Source organism: Oryzias latipes, chromosome 10 (assembly GCF_002234675.1).
Source record: "Oryzias latipes chromosome 10, ASM223467v1".
Taxonomy (NCBI): domain Eukaryota; kingdom Metazoa; phylum Chordata; class Actinopteri; order Beloniformes; family Adrianichthyidae; genus Oryzias; species Oryzias latipes.
This window is the reverse complement of record NC_019868.2, coordinates 5,916,272-5,929,411: the sequence shown is the minus strand read 5'-3', so window position 1 is coordinate 5,929,411 and position 13,140 is coordinate 5,916,272. Positions and strand designations below refer to the sequence as shown.

Below are 13,140 nucleotides of genomic sequence, written 5' to 3'. Positions count from 1 at the left end.
CCTAACCTTCAACATGTGACCAGTGATCCTCTAGCCACAGGTCATATTCACTAACCACTGACTGGAAATAAAGGTCAAATTCAAATTGTTTACACCTCTGACTTCTCCCTATTGCTCCAATTGTAGGGGAATTTAAACCTGTAGTGATTTCCGTACGTTTTTTTAAGGAGAAGCCGTAGGGGTAGGGAAGCAATTCTGACCCGCCCAAAGTCAACATTTGAATGTAAGAATTAGTCGTTTTTTACTTGAGGAAATGAATGGGGTCCCAACAAAATGTAGCCACTTCTGTTGATCTATAATTCCACATATCCGCTCCAAGAGAGAACTCTAGAAGCTGCATCCAAATAAAAAGCGTCATCCCCGGTCCATCGTCCCCTCCCTGGATTTCCCCTCAACTATCTGCCTCTTCTTATCTATTTACATATGGTCACAATCTTTTACATTTTCTCCTCACCCTCCCTTTTATCCTCATCTATCTTAAATCTGAGCTCCAGCCATTACTTTTTAAAGACAATCCTTCACAGCAAGCTTCCCCCCACGTTCCCAGGCTCCTTTTTTTCAGTCCTTCGTATCTCCCTCTGATCTCACCCTTTTTACACTATTTCCCCCTCACAAGCGCTCATGGCTTATCATTCACTGTTTCGCACTTGAATAAACACTTTTTCTGCGCCTTCATCTGTTTTTCTTCCAACCCGTAATCTCTCCTCTTTTATCTCAATCTCTCTGTTTTACAGTTAGTCACATTTTTCCCTTTCCTCTTTCATTTTCCCCTTCCATCTCTAATCTCTCCGTTCTTATCTTCATCTTTCTCTTGCTCACAGTGGAAACTCTTGCCCTCACCAGGGAAAGCTCCTCTGCTCTCACACAATCTGAGGATGCATGAAGAGTGAAGTGAAATGGACAGCACAGCCATTCTCCTCTGACCATTCACTCTTTTTAATACCTGTAATGACATTAACTCTGTTAAGTGTGGTATTTAATATTTTTTATAACTTGCACTTAAAGTTGTGAACAGGAAGGATTCATTAAAGTCAATGGTTTATCATCCCATTCTGTAAATGTCTGAAGATTTTCAGTCATCCAGATCAACTTATCTCAGGATTCAGGGAAACTGGACATCAGATGTTGCATTTTATTTAAATCGCATTATTATGATCAGTGCTATATATTTCAAGCTCATTGTTACAGATAATACTAGAAGTCTGCATATCATGAACAGATCACACATTTCTATTGCCCTAAAACACATCAAAATACCACACTACTTTGAGCAAGAAGCACACAAAAGTGGTTTGGTAAAATTAACAAGATATTCATAGGTTTGTTTCTTTTAAGGTTTAAGTTTTATTGATTAATATGCTACCTTAAACTCTTTGTGCTACTGAAAGACAGACAGCTGCCAAGGGACCGTCTACAAAGTGAGAGTTCCTGTCATGAATAGTCATCATCATATTTATGCCACAACAACGATTTATACAAATATTTAATGGAGATATGAATCCCTCTCTAGCAGGGGTGGCGAACACGTGGCTCTCGAGCCTATGAGAATGCTGCTCTTTAAGTCTCATTATATTGCGGCGACCCGGGGATTAGCCCCGCCTTCAGCCCCTAAGACTCATGGGAAGTGGGGAATTGTGGGTGTAAAGTTCCTCAACATGAGTCAAAGGGCTGTGAGCAGAATTGTGATCCATGCTGTTTGGCTGTTAATTGGCGTGTTCGATTAAATAAGTGTGGACGCTGAAAAGGAAATTATGCAATCTTCCTTTGTTAAAATTGCTTCTATCTCCCTGATGATGTATGGAGTTGTGTGGTGCTGTTCGAATAATATATAACTATAGTGCCTCATTCCATTCCATTACAACACAGCCATCAGGCAGGTAGCTCATTGCTTGTGTTGCTGCTACAGAGTTGAACAAGTTGAGTCATACTGCTTTTCCTACTGAAAGTCAATCATTACATTTAAGAAAATTATAAAATAAATGTTTATTTAGTGAAGATTAAATTTAATGTATGCTACACATATCTGAAATGTAATGTATTTAATGTGTTTATTGTGAATATGAATTACTTAGACACCAGAAGGATGCTCTGTCCAGATGTTTGTGTATTTGTTGGTGTAAGGGTCATTGAAAGAGGAATATTGATGAATTATAAGCGGCTGGGTAGCTCGGTTGGTAAGGTGGGAAGCTACCATGCAGGAAACCAGGGTTCGCTTCCCGGAGGGGAATGAGCAATGGTACTGGGGGCAATTACCATATCAATGGCGAGCAGTTAACATCACTCAGTGAGGGTCCTTAGGCAAGACCCTTAACGCTACTGCCTCCCGAGCGCGGTTTCGGCTACAGCTCACCCATCCCCAAGGGGATGGGTCAAATGCGGAGAAAGAATTTCCCTTCGTGGGATAAAATACAGTGTATTATTTATTTATTTATTTATTATTTATTTATAAAGAATTACCAGTTAAATACTGTTGGATGAATGGTGAAATATTCAGTTTTTCTCATTGTAAGTGTGTGTGTGTGTGTCTGTGTATGAGATGAGAGAGAGGTGCCTGTGTGTGTGTGGAGGGGGTATCTGACCTCCAGGGTAGTTGCTGTGTAAACTGTGGCTAGGCTGGATTTGATGTGTGTATTGAGGGTGGACACTTTCCTTGAAACAAACACAAGTACAATACTTGCTGTTGTGTTGTAGGGAGAGGAGTGTGTTATGGGAAATAATATGGCTTTAATTGTGTGTTTGTGTGTGTACGTCTTGGCAGGTCAGTGTGTGGTGTTGCTCTTTGACTCTCACAGTGAAAAAATTCAGCTCTTGGTGTCAAACTTGTTCACCACCCCTGCTCTACAGCCTTCTTGGATCACTTAGTGTGGATCAAGGAAAGTAGGAGGCTGGACACTGAGGTGTACCAAATTTGGTGTACCTATTTGAAAAAAAAAAAAAAAATGGCCAATCAGAATAATGCAGCAGAAACTACACAGATATACAAGAAGGAACAAACACAGAAAAAAGCACAATGATAACAAGGAACTATGGTTATCCCAGTTGGACTTTGGTGAAATCCAAGGTGCTGGTGAGTGCAACCACCTCCGACTCCCACCAAGTAATACGACAGTAACTAACTATTCTGATAGGCAACGGGTTGTTGACATTTGCATCCACTAAAGAAGCTACTTTGATAAGCATTAAAAATATTCTAGACCTGGGGTGTCAAACCCCAGGCGTCAAGGGCCCGCCTCCCATTGGTTTTCCAGAAATCTTGTCTTATCTGCTGCTGATTATCTGGTTCGGGTGTGTTTAGCCAATAAGGAGCTTTCAGTTACAGGTTGGTTGGAAAATATTTAGGACACCGACCCTCGAGGCCTGCAGATAGCTGTATTCAAGACCAACCTTTACAAAGAGTCTAATTGCCCAATTGCCCTGAGCAATAGAATCATGCAATCCTGTATATGGTCAGAAATAAAACAAAAGAAATTAGCTGAAATTCTTTTACTAGATTCTACTTATCTTTTCCTTACTGTAATCCAAAAGACAAACTCAAGACCATGTGAGAAGCAGCTGAAGCCTACCCTTTCAGGCACCTGGACCAGTAAAACTTGGGTGTCCATCCCCACCTGCAGTAAAGCCCAACTCAGTCTCAGTGTTAACTGACCACCTGGTGATCAAACAACAAACACAAGGCTTTTTATACAAAAGCTTTAAATGTTGTTTGTTTCCATTACAGGCAGAGCTAAAGTATACATGGGTGTCTATTGGAAACAAGGGATAAGACAAGAATGCAAACAGCAGGTGTTCAGAGAATTAACACACTATCCTACACTGGGACACACAAAAACTAGCACATACACACAATTCAGGACCTGAACCACGGAAGAGAGTAAATCTGAGTCTGTCTGCTCCCATGCATCCATGGAGTGAGACTTTTGAGAAAAAAACATGGCAGCTGCACAGATGCCATGAGTGAAAGAATCAATAAAAAACCTACTAAAAACTACTGCAATCAATATACCGGTAATAAAAAAAATTGAAAGAGTTATTATAGTTTCTATGTAGAGTAGCCTTGCTATGACCTAGGCTTCGTGACAGCATTTTTAAACCATCTTGTTTTAATTGTCTATTTTGTCAAACAAACAAAAACATTGTTACCATGGTAAAACCAGCCAACTACACCAGCGGTCCCCAACCCACTTAGTAATCCATGGGACAGTTGGTACCGGGCCACAGAGACAAAAAAAAAACAAAAAAAACATTGAATGCTTTTTCCTGTTTTATTTATACTATAATTCTAAAGGAAGTTTAATTATGAAAAACTACTGGATTCTTTCTTCCACATCCAAATCATTCGCGATGCAAGTCAAAAAATCACTAACCACTAAACACAGCCAACCACTAAACTGAAAGCCCCGAGCTAGCAAGGTTAACAAAAAACGTATTTGGAAAATGTATTTTGGCAGAAAAGACTCAGTGAGGCAACAGACAAAGAGCCTTTGACTTCAAAATAAGAAAAAAAATTAACAAACAAAAACCAGGAGTCTTTACTCCAAATATGGATTTATTGTGACAGTTGTTCCCACAAACCATAATGTAAAATATTCAGCAACCAGCTGTCTAATGTTACGAGGGTGCTCCTATTTGGGAAAGTTGCTCAAATGGTCCATTCACTTTCATGCATGTTCACTGCAATGGTTCCAACACAAAATCTGGTGAACAAATGAAGTTTAAAGCAGCTGCAGATATTTTACATAGAATGAAGGTGAACGTTATCTTCAAAAGTTAAGAGAAAAACAATCAGACACGCACTTCAGCCTCAAACTTGTCAGATGTGGCCTAAAAAAGGTTCAACACCGCTGAACTACATAGTCATAAGTTGTTGTCACTTTTGTTTTCATCTTGACCTCTTTCTCAATTATTTGTTTTCGACTGTTGTCTATGAGCTACAAAATCAGGAACACATCCAGCTGCCCCCCGTCACTTTCTTTGCCAGCTTTTTCTCACTTTATTGCATTACACTCTTATCTTCCTCTTTTTCCACTCTTTGTCTTTGTAAATTCCTTTGTTGTGGTCCAAGTTCTGCTTGGTTCACGTGCATTCACTTCCTTTCCTAATCTCCTGTTTTCTGCAAAAGATGTTGTAATGCTTCGCTCTCACATCCCCCCCTCATGCTCTCCATTCATGTCTCTGTTAGAAAGGTATGCTCAATTTCGTTCACTAAGTCTCCAAGTTACGCAAGGAATCCTAATTGCTGTCTTCCTCTTCCTCTTTTACTACACAACAGTGTGGATGTCACCTTGCACAAGCCTCCTGGCAGGTTTTTACTAGGATTTGGGATCAAATCTTGCTCAAATTGACCATTTTTTACTTTTTTTTTAAATCTCCATGTTGAAAAAAGTCCAAGGAAAAATATACTTGTGTATCCTGGTGTGGAAATGACTAGAGCTCAAATTTGCGCAGTATTTAGGACGTAGTTTTGGACTGGCAGGTGGGGGAATCAACAAAACTCTTGCTTTGTCTCCCCAATCTCCCTATTCTAAAACAATTTTGAGTAGGGTTTAGTGAACGGCCCTCACTTTGCCGACACATCCTGAATCAGGCGGCTTCTGAGATGGAAATTAAAAAGCAAATTCATCTTTATCATGCTACAGTCGCATATACAACCACCACCACACAATGGGGAGGCATCGGAAGATTCTTCAAGATTAGCTGCCACCGGCCAAATTTTTTGAAAATTGTTGGCGTGGTCATGAATGCAGACAGCAACAGTCAGTACGGGATGACGTCCTTACAAAATCAGGCGATCCGGCTGCCAGCAGCTTTGATTGGTTTGATTTGTGAGTTCAATTTAGTATTTTCCTATTGAATTCTATGTATTCATGATCCTTTTGATTTTATGTTTTACTTTTTCAATAGTACCGATACAAAGCCCATCGAGACGATGTGAATTTGGGCTGAAAAAATAAAATTGAATTGAATTGAATTGAATTGAATTGAATTGAATTGAATTGAATTGAATTGAATTGAATTGAATTGAATTGAATTGGAAGATGTGTAAATGTCTCCGGACGACAGTCGTCCATATCAAGTGCCGCCGGCCCGGAGGTATAAAAAAGTGGCACACATTATAGTTTTTAGACAACATGCTTTCCAAGAAACCCAGCAAGGGCAAAAGCCCAGCGTCCAAAACGAAAGTCCAAGCGGTTCAACCACAGCAGGATTCATATGCAGAGACCAGGATCATCAGATTGTTGTCCGGTCATTGCCGGGCCCCTGACCCATGTCAAGAGCCCTTGCCCAATGCCCGCGCTGCTACTGTACGATTTCCAACAATCGGATAGAAAACACGCAAACAGTGCAAAACATTTCACTTCCACACATTGTGGTGGCAGTTTGAAATCAGCTGATAATCAGAGGATTTTGGGGACCCTGGAGACCCTCCCATCTGTCAATTATTGCTCTGCTGCCTTCCCACAGCCCGCTGGAGTGCCACCGCACTGCCTCCAAATATGCCTGGGTGGCCATTCCTAAAACCTCTGCGGCTGCCACTGCTGTCTCCCGATTACGGCCACTAGCAAAATTTGCTGAAAAACCTGCATATACTTTTCACCCCATAAATCAGTACCATACTTATTATATTTATAATTTTGTATAGGAATTAAACTGACCCAAAATAAATCTAAAGTCTTTTGGAAATTAATCTTAAACAGGTAATTAACTTAAATAAGGAGTAAATTGCATTAAGTGGGACAGCTGCTGAGCAATTACAGAGTATACTTTATGCTTTTTTTTAATCTGAGCAAACATTTATTGAGATAACAATGAATGCATGACCCAAATACAGAAGACAGGAAACGTAGTGATCGAAATCTGCAGTAAAAACTTGAACTGCAACATTCCCTTAACAAAAAACAGCGACTGAATGGACAAACCAAAAACCTGAAGCATGAAAGGACAAAAAGACCAGAAAACAACTGAGACTCTTTTTTATGCAAGAATAATAAACTCACACAAAAGCAGCTGGGATCATTGAAAACTAAAGCCTGGTGGGTTTTCTACAGAGGCAGAACATAAATGGTTACATAAGATACCATTTACACAGAAGTACTAAACATGAGTACCAATAAAAAATAAAAAACTATATCATCATGCTGATCTTTTGAACTGCTCTCAAACGGCACACGTGGAGGTTCAACCAACAACACTGTTCACTCTAAAACCAACGAGTACCGGGAGAAAACAGGAAAGATTCATGTTGATCCATAAACTAAGGAAACTTCAACTAAATCAAGTTTATTTTTTCATGTCACATTTTAAACCTGAAACTATCTTCCATTTTCATGAGGGGTGAAAATAGTGAAAAATTGGATCTGTCTCTGGACCTTTTCTTTTTTTTTCAGAATAGTTCTTGCAAGCAAAGTCTTCTTTTGTCCATCAGCTATCGACGACCCACAGCTATCATTACTAAAAGGTTTACAATCTTTTTACCTATGAAGAGCAGAAAGAAAAATAGTCTCAAAGGTGTAACTAAACTCTGGGTAACTTGCAAAAAGAAATAAAAGAGCTGTTAACGAAAATCAATATTCACAATCACCATTCATAGAATCTAAGAACACAGAACAGAACACCCGTTTTGTTGGAGTCTTTCAGTCTGCTGCACGGAACAACTTTGTTTTATTGAAATAATAAAACATTATTGTGACCATGGATCACATTTCCTAAAACATAAACTACAGACTCTTTTTATAATTTAATCACGCACAGTTTCTTTTAGAGAGGAAAGATAAAAGGGAACAGGAAAGAAAGAGGAGTAGACGCTGTAGATAAAGGAGCCATTAGTCTAAGACACAATTTCCCTGAATGCCTGCCGAAGAACGCCGACTTTCACTCCATAAAGGGGAATCCTGTCTGAACATCTGAACATCTGAACATCAAGTGTCTCACCTGAACCCTTGAAATACTTTTGCTCATTTTGAAGCTCAAGTTTGTCTCTTTTTATTTTTGTGTTTCCAGTATTTATGTTCACATTTTCCCTATTTCACATTCCCATTTGGAAATGTAGTTTCCCAATGATTTTCTTGGACTTGAAAATGAATTGCATTTCTGAGAATTTCTTTATTCAAATCCTTATAAATCAGGGGTTGAAGAAAAAAACAGCTACTTAAAAACTGCAAAATTGCTCCAATATTGCTCACTATTTTTGTTGCACCAGTCAGGTTAGGTTGGGCTGTAAGCTAGTGGGAGAGAGTGTAAACATAAAGCTCTGCTATGTGAGGCAGGAAAGGGGGCGGGGTTTGCTCCACACCAACAGTGCCTCCCAAAACTCAGAGGTGAACTCCTGCCGCTCTGTGGAAACAAAACTGATTTGGGGATTTAAAACAAAACTAAAACAAAACTAAAAACAGCATAATCATAATTAAAAGACTCCAGAGAAACACTTTGACAAAAGAGGGTCAGAGTGGAACTTTAAGAATGGTACAATTTATCCAGAACCTGAGTGATGCTGACAGCAGAAATGCATCCACATCAGGGAGATAGTAGCTAAAATGAAGCCCTACCTGGCATTAGAATTCAGCTGTTTTGATTTATCCTTTTTCATAAATTAATGTTCGGGAATATGGTGCGAAGGTCTACAATTGTGATGGCTGTCACAGCAAACAAACAATTCCACAAAGATTTGCAAAGAAATGACAGAATGTCGTAGACTTTCTCCATGTCCTTATCTCAGAAGCCTGTTAAGCAGCTCAGACTATCATTTGATCCAAAACTAAGTGAAATGTTTATCCCTTCAGTGTTATTTTGTTAAAGGAGTTACTTTTATTCACAGGTGTTGCTCAGCTATTGGAAGCCTAACTGTTTGAAAAGAAAAAGACACAAAAAGATAATAAAAAATCTACAGAAATTCCACCAAAAAAATCACACACTTTGTTAAAAACAGACCAAAAAGGATCAGGTGCAGCTATAGACAGACATTGAAGGCAAGCTAAGCAGATGGAGTTTGAGTGTGGATTTAAAGAGAGTCGCTCCGCTCCCCACGGTGGAATGACAGACAAGGCGGGGGGTGGAAGTGGCAATTGCAAAACAGAGGGGATCTGAGAGATATGGAGGAGTGAGGTTGAGAATAGCCTTGAAAGCTGGCAGGAAGATTTTGAAGTTCGTGTGGAACCTAGCTGGGGGCCAGTGGAGACGCTGCAGAACAAGAATAATGCGACTGATATAAGAGTTCCCTGTTATAATGCAAGCAGCTGGATTCTGAACCCGAGAACCTCATGGAGCTATTTTTCATTTCAAGCCAAAGAAGAATGAGCTGCAATTATCTAAATGAGTTGTCCTATACTTTGGAATCACACTGTGAGGAACTGAACTCAAGACTTTTTGACAATTTGACACTTACTGCAACTGGACCCTGGGAGTTTTCTGTTGCAACTGAAGCAATTATACACTTTTGTAGAATTGTTGCAGTCCAGTCTTTGGCATTAACCAGATTCTGGTGTGATTCCACTATTCAAATGATTTAAAAAATAGTAATCAAGTAAAACGACATCTGTGAAAATTGTATTATATTTATCTAAAAAAAAGGTTCTGCCCGTCCAAAACAAAGATGGTGGTTTAGTCATACATGCATTGGACTATTCGATTTCTCCTATTGAGGGCAACTGTGGTGCAGCGGTAGGGCTGTTTATCTCTGATGGGAAGATGCAAGTTCGATCCCCACCTTGCCCGTGTTCAAACTGTCCTTGGGCAAGACACTAAACCCCACCTTGCCTCTGGTGGAAGGTTGGTGCCAGTGTTCGGCAGCGGAGCCGCCATTATTGTGTGAATGGGTCTGTGACTGAGTGCGTTGGGCCTTAGAGGAAGGTAGAAAAGCGCTATATAAGTGTACGCCATTTCTAAGACACACCAGCATGGTAGAAGGCTCATGCTGACAGACAGATATGCGACCACCAAACATGTCATTTTATCCCGAACATCTGTGTTCCGGCAGAGAAGATGTTTGGTTCATGGGGGCATATCCAATCATTTCACCACAACCAACTCAATCTAAAGAAACTGAATGCGCTCAATATGATGTACAGCATAGCTAAAAAATAGAAGAACAAAAAGCAGAAGTCTGGGAAAGGAATACCTATGCTACAAGTCAGGCCAAAAATTGGGATTTAGCTACTTTTGGGGACTTTATACGACGATTTTCTGAGATTCTTTAACGTTCTGTTGTTTAACAAATGGATAACCTGCTAATACAAAAGTACAAACATTTTTCTTTTCTTTTTTTAGAGGTATCAGGGCTGAGACGACAATACCATATTTTCAGCACTGTAGGGTACACAACCCGCACATCAATAAATGGTCTATTTTTAAGCTTATGTCATATATAAGGCGCACGGAACTATGAACCCAACCTTGTCAGTAACACAAACAAATCCGGTCTGACACCACATTAGCACGTTAGCATATTCTCAATACCACCTTACTTTGTCTGCAGAACAATTAATCCATTTATAAAGTGCTCCAGATAAGGGGTACAGTTGTTGTTTTTAAAAGAAATTAGGGCTTTTAAGAGTCTTAAAGTGTGAAAATATGGTAGGATACAAAGGGGAAAATTTAGCAGTTTTTACATTTTTTTATTTATCTAATTTATTTTCGTCTGGTCACATTATGACCTTATACTTTATCATACTGTTTTAATTTCCTATACTTGTGTGTCCTGCTGTGCTCTAAAAAAGGCTTCAAATCTGGTGGCTTGTTAGGAAAAGGGCTCAGATTAAGATGAAGAAGAATCTGCATAGCCTCACTCAAAACTCACACGAACATTAACCTAAAAATCCTGTCACATGCAGTGAACTTTAAAAGACCCATTCACACTTGACAGACTGAGTTGTCTGCTATGGCACAAACTCTCAAGCCCCCAACTCTGAGGACTTCTCTTAGCAGTCAGAGAAGTTCATTCGTGACTCTGAGTTGTTTCTGTGTCACACAGACTCTTTTCTTGTACGTCAAAGTTTCCATCTACAACCATCTGCATGTTTAATCCATTGAACCGTGTGCATGTACTAATGAGTGTTCAGTGAAAGTATGGAGTTCCCCATGAATGAGAGTAAATGCAGAATATGAATGATCTTTTTGTGTGTATACTTTATAGAGGTCCATCATTTAATTTGACATAAAGGGAATTTTGATCATTGCAGCATGCCTTTCATCCACACTTGTATAAATATTCAAAACACATTCATGAAGTTTAAAAACTGAATTGTTGGCGTTTTACAAAGTATTATACTTGGACTTGGAAGAAAACTGCTGGAATAAACACAATAATGAATTTCTTCAATATTCTTCATCTGGGAATAATCTGTCTGACTGTAAAACTATCAGGTCACATCCCAGGCTTTACTCTGCTGAGAACGGTGCAGATGTCTTTCTGGTCTGCACTGTGACACCTGAAAGCTTCAAGCCAGAAAACTGCCTTAAACTTGTGCTTTTGTAGAAATAGACACACTTGCTGATGACCAATTAATCAAGTCCATCGGAGCAGCACTGCCTCTTTCTCATAGCCTGAGCTCCAATGGGAGCAGCATGAGTTTTGGAATGCGGTTTGATCTATTCTTTTACAGTAACAACACTTCATCCCTCTATTTTTGCACAGCACCTTTATCCTGTTAAGAGTTACCATGAAGCTGGAACGCATCCTAGCTTTGATAGGATGAGACACAGCACACACCCTGATCTGGTTTCCAGACTTAAAAATAATATTTTAAACGTTTTTTTATTATATTTATAATTATCACAGCAGAGATTTGGTGAGCTTGATCTACAGCCCTGGTAAAGACTTTAGTAATAATCCATCAAAAACCAAAAGTTGGCTTTTATTACCAAACCGGTCGTCAAAGTAATACAAGGCCAGTGCTTTAAAAATATTTCATTTACCTGAATTACTAAGAATGTAAAGGGATAGAGATACATAACAAATAAATCAATCTAGTACTGACAGTTACAACAGTGTCGGTTGAAAACAACAGATATGAACAAGATTATATTAAAACAAGTTGGTCAATTCCAGTTGGCTGAAGGTAAACTACAACGGGGGGCTGCATGTTGTGTGCACCAAACATAGGATATTTCTTTATTTTCACAGCACTTCAAACAATACAAGCATAAAATATGAAGCTTTTATTTAACCACAAAGAACAAAACTGTCTAGAACAGTGTTTTTCAACCTTCTTTGAGCCACAACACACTTTAACCTAATCAAAGATCCTGCGGCACACCAGCATCCAAAAATTAAATAAAAAAGGTGTAACCCTATAGTATGTATTGATCTACAGCCCCTCCGCAATCTCACGTGCATTTTTGTGATAATTGTGGCAGAAAAAGCTGGAAGCTGCAGTTGGTCTTTCTAAAAGATGTAATAAAAGTTAAGTTAGAAGATTTAAAAACTGTTTGATGTGTGTTTATTGTGGTTTCAAGACGTCAAAGGAAGACTCATTGTGCGCTGAGACGCTGTTACTTTAACCCAATGCATCATGGGAGATGCAGTGCCAACAGCCACCGAACGCAAGCAGACTGGCGTCTCTGAGCTTCATGGTTTTTTTTCACTTGTTCCACGGTCTGATACCTGATTCTGTGGAAAGCTACACCGCTAAAAACGAGCTTTAGCTGGTATTTTCGTTGGAACTGAGCGACTTTATCAACAGAATCAGAACAAGGAAGTGAAGACTTTAACCACTTCTGATTGGTCAGACTGATGACGTGTGATTGAACCTCCAAGAATGATTGGTGGAGACAGTTAAAGGGGCGAGACTTTTCAGAAAACAGCTGACGCTACGGCTAAATTGCGGCATTCTTAATCAAAATGTCTTTAATTTAATCAAATAAACGCAAAGAAAAAGTATTTTACGATCTTTCATTTTCCTAACTACTCAGTGTTTTATCAGGGGCTGTTTGGATTAACACAGAGCTGATTTCCTGGAGATGGAAAATGTTTTTAGATCAGTGAATGAGGGCAATTTCCCACAGCACACCTGACCATCTCCCATAAGTTTCTGCATTAATATTTTTGAAGATGTATGGTTGTATCTCTGTTTGTGAGCCACTTATGCATTTCTGCATAATGTGTATATGAATACCTTGTGTGTGTACATGTTTTCTTGTTGCTCCCAG

The 13,140-nt window shown here is 39.3% G+C and overlaps 1 protein-coding gene across 1 annotated transcript in view; it reads right to left on the bottom strand.

Moving 5' to 3' along the window:
• The window catches only part of LOC101170687 (slit homolog 3 protein), a 296,346-nt gene that overhangs the window by 276,916 nt on the left and 6,290 nt on the right, over positions 1 to 13,140 (bottom strand). The gene's annotated exons all lie outside the window — the stretch shown is intronic.